Here is a 4,928-nt window from a genome sequence, read left to right as displayed (position 1 = left end):
CCAGGAGACACAGCAGCAAGGCTGACGAGAGCCACTTGATCCAGGGGCCCACCATGCTGACGCGCGGGCTACAGAGCTGCTTCAGTGACAAGAGGGAAGACAGAAGTCAATATTGGTTTTTAGAAGTCTGACAAGTATTAGTGGCTTCTATGGCTTATGTGCTATGCATCAGAGAGCTGGATAATGACTAAGAAAGACGAAGAAGAATCAATGCCTTCTAGTTATGGTGCTGGAAAAGAGTCTTGAACATACCATGGACCACCAAGAAAACAAATAAGTCTATCTTGGAGAGGGTGAAATCAAGTTTCTCCATGGAAGTTAGAATTTTGAAGCTCCGTCTCACATACTTTGGACATGTGATGAGGAGTGACCTGTCCCTGAAGAAGGACATCATGCTCAGAAGGGTGAAGAAACAGCACAGGAGAGGAAGACCTTGTATGAAATGGATTGATAACAGTAACTGGGACAATGGGGTTGGTGGGTCAGAGTCAGTGAGACTGGCTCAGGACAGGGCAGGCTTCAGAGCTGCTGTACATAGGGTTGCTATGAGTTGCAGGCAAGTAAATGGCACATTGCAACAACAACCAGGCTTGTTTGAGCTCTGGTGGCCTAGTGGCAAGAAACTGCTCTGTGATTCTGAAGGCACATGGTTTGAGGCTACCAGTTCCTCTATGGGAGAAAAATGGGCAATTTCCTCATAAACAATTAAATGCCCCTGAAAACCCACTAAAGGGTAAGCTACAGATGGGTTCCTAATCAACGGTACACAACAAAATTGTTTTCTTTGTTTGTATGTTTGCTTTGTTTCATTTGGCAACAGACAGTAATAGTATGCATACAGCATAGCTTCACACACTAGGCAAAACTTCATCTGATTGATAAAACACAGCAAGCAACACCAATTGAGTCTGCCCTCAACTGCTTTATATGAACAGAGAACAGAGAGCTGCACACACACCTTCACCCTCTATCACACTCACCAAAAGACAAGAGAGGAAACCCCGAGAATTACCAGACTAGTAAGTGACACAGCATATTTTCACATCTCAATTAGCCAAATAATGCAGAGACAACAACACCACAATGTGTTGAAGTCAACAGATAATCTTAAATCACTGAAAAACCAAACCAAAACATATCAAAAGAGAAAAAAATGGCACAATGAATCAACTAAAATATAGAACCAAAAAGCATTTCAGAGGAAGAAATGCTATTGCAACTTCCCACAGCAACGATAGAAAAGTTCAACAGAGCAGCAAACAACAAATGCTGGTGAGATTGTGAAGAGATTAGAATCCTTATTCACTGTTGGTGGGAGTGTAAAATGGTTCAACCATTATGGAATGTGATTTTGTGCTTTCTGAAAAAGTTGGAAATAGAAATACAATTTGACCTAGCAATTGTACTGCTGGGAATATACCATAAAGTAACCAGAAGCATCATCCAAACAGATGTATGCATATTATTGCCGCATCATTCACAATATCAAAGAGATGGAAACAACCCAAATGCCCATCAACAAATAAATGGATAGAAAAACTACGGTATATTCACATAATGGAATACTACACAACACTGAAAAAAATAATGAACTTGTAAAACATTACACAATGTGGGTGACCCTGGAGGACATTATGCCGAGTGAAATATTTTAGTCACAAAAGAACAAATACTGCATAACATCACTGTTATAAAATAGGATTGACGTAGAGGGTTGGGAGAAAAATAGGAAAAGATTGACTAGATAAAAAAACACTGTATTGGAACAGATGAAGGAGAGAACTGTTTAAAAGGAATATATGTTTAGGCATTACACGTATGACAACAGCCCAGAATAAGAAGTACAATCATTGCAAAGAGATTTGGGAGATGGGGAGGGAAAGAAGGGGGAGGAAATTATGCAACTATAAATGAATGAAAATCCAACTTTTCTATCAACAAATTTCATTAAAATCACAATTAAATTTGGCAAGAAATGTGCTTCAATCCTGGAGGCAACTGGTTTAAATCCACCAGATGCTCCCTGGAAAGGAGGGGAAATCTCCTCCTGTGCCAGTTGGATCTGATTCAATGGTGCACAGCAAGGAAAAAGCCAAACACAATTAATTGGGGTTTTGTTGTGTTTTTTTTTTAAAAAAAAGAAACTTCCTGATAAAGAATTCAAAGGAATAATTGTTAAGTGTCTTCAGTGGATTGAGAATAAAAGCCCCAGAAAAAGGATTTTTTTTAAACGCCAACAAGGCTAAATAGATAAATGAAAAAGGCGAAATACAAACCATAGGAAAATGGCAGAGTGACAGAATATTAAAACTCAAATTTTAGAGGATAACTCATTGAAAGGACAAAAAACTCAGAACTGATATACAATATAAAAGCATTGAGATAGAAGACAGTGCATCAATAAAAACAAAAAGAAGGTAGAAAATGAAGAAAGCATAAGAAATATGTGGGATACTATCAAGAGGAATAACTTATGTGTCATTGGAATGCTAGAACAAGAAGAGACAAAAAGAACAACAGAGAAAATCATTGAAGACTTGCTGGAAGTAAATTTCCTAAATACTTTGAAAAATGAGGACATGTGCATTCAAGAGGCTGAGTGAATTTCAAATAGGGCACTCTAAAACACTCAAATATATCATAAGTGAATTCAACAAAATTAAAGACAAGCTCAGGAAAAATAAAAAATTACCTGCAAAGGAGAATGAATAAGAATAAGCTCCTATTTCTCAGCAGAAACCATGTAAAAGCTTTTGGGATAACAAGCATAAAATTTTATATCCAGGAAATTTTTTTTTCAAATATGCTGTGAAATTAAGACATTACTAGGTAAACTAATTGGAAAAAAATTGGACCAATCTTTGACTTGGTCAAGAAATACTGGCACGTTTCTTCATACAGGGAACACTACTGACAGACAACAACCTGAAATTAACAGATGAGAAAGTATCACTCAGAAACTGAAGCAAACATGTTGTTGTTGTTGTTATGCGCCATTGAGTCACCTTGCATAGCTCATAGCTACCCTATGTACAATAGCCCTAAACCCTGCTCTATCCTGTGCCAATCCTTTTATCTCTGACACACCCACCCCCACTACCCTAGATCCAAACATAGGGAAAAAAAGGAAAAGTAATAGGGAACTAGAGGTCTTGATCTGAACATGAGGACAACTACAATGTGTAAAGAGGTAATAAAAAGTGTAGTTACAGAACTTAAAAATGGAGAAGTTAAGGTGATAATGTCCAAGTCAATGAATAAATCTTCTCATAAGAAAAGTTATGAGAGTTTTTGTATGAAACATGATGTGAATGAATGATAGTGTGAAACTCAATGTAAAGTTAGCTTACAAACTTGTTGGCAAACCAATATAAAATGACAATTTTAAAAAATAATAAGAGGAAAATTATAAATATTTGTAAACAAAAAAAACAGCAACGAAGGAAACAATGAGAAAACCCATAAGCAAAATTAACTCAGCCCAGAAAAATGTATAGAACAGAGAAATCAGCAACATCACAAGAATGAAAATGAAATGACAGCAACAAAACCATATCTGTTAATAATTACACTGAATGTGAATGGATTAAATGCACTGATGAAGAGAAAAAGGGTAACAGAATGGATGAGAGAACACGACCTAACAATATACTGTCTATAATAGACACACTTTAGACACAAAGATAAAAATTAAAAATCAAACAACCATCACTAAAGAGCAGGAGTTACAACATTAATTTCTGATAAAATATATTTCAGGGACAAAACCCATGTTAGAGACAAAGAAAGGCATTGGTTAATGATTAAAATATCAATAGAGCAAGCAGACATAATAAGTATCTATGCACTCAATGACAGAGCCACAAGCTGTATAAATAAAACTTCAATAGATTTTTAAGAAATAGACAAGTCCACAATACTAGCAGGAAACTTTAAAATGTCATTTTCTTTTTCTTTCTTCTTCTTCTTTTTTTTTTTTTTTTTTTTTGCGTGTGTGTGTAGCGTCAAATCAGATCTGACTGGTACAGGAGGAGATTGCCCCTCCTTCTCCAGCAGAGCATCTGGTGGATTCAAACCACGTACTTCTGGGATTGCAGTGCAGTTTCTTGCCACTAGGCCACCAGCGCTCCCTCAGAATATAATTTTCAATGGAGGCTATAATGACTAGAAAGGAGCTCAGTAAAATCCCAGAAGAATTGAACAATACAATTAACTTGATCTTGTAAACATACAGAACTCAACACTAAACAAGCCTCAATAAATATAAAACACTACAAAGCATCTTCTCAGGTCACAATGCAACAAAACTAGAAATCAACAAGAAGACCAAGTGGAGGGAAAAAAACCAAGCATACTGAAACTAAATAATGCCCTGCTGGATAGTAGAAGAAATAAAAAAATAAATTAAAAAAAATTCTTGAAACAAGTGAGAGTGAAAACATAGCACATCAAATCTTTGGGATACTGTAAAAACAGTGCTCAGAGGTCAATGTAATAAATGAACACATAAAAAAGCAAAAGAACCAAAACCAACACCTTAACAATTCCAACAAATAGAAAAAGAACCACAAACAAACCCTACAAATACTATTAATTGTCGTTAGTTGGTGTTAGTTGCCTTTGAGTCAAGTATGACTCACAGCAACCCTATGAAAAACAAATCTGAACTCCGTCCTATCCTGTGCCATACTCATCATCATCTCTGACACACCTGAACCTATAGCTGCAGTCACTGTGTCAGTCCACCTGGTTGAGGGTCTTCCGCTGACCCTCCACATTTCCAAGCTTGATGTCCCTCTTCAAGAAATAGCCTCTGCTAGCAACATTCCCAAAGTATGTGAGACAGAGCTTCACCACCCTTGCCTGCAAGGAACATTCTGGCTGTACTTCTCCCAAGAGAAGTTCTTTAGTCAGTTCTCTTCTTCAGA

This window comes from Elephantulus edwardii, unplaced genomic scaffold (assembly GCF_000299155.1).
Source record: "Elephantulus edwardii isolate Elephantulus edwardi_28Jun2011 unplaced genomic scaffold, EleEdw1.0 scaffold00083, whole genome shotgun sequence".
Lineage (NCBI taxonomy): Eukaryota > Metazoa > Chordata > Mammalia > Macroscelidea > Macroscelididae > Elephantulus > Elephantulus edwardii.
Note: the sequence above shows the minus strand (reverse complement) of the source record.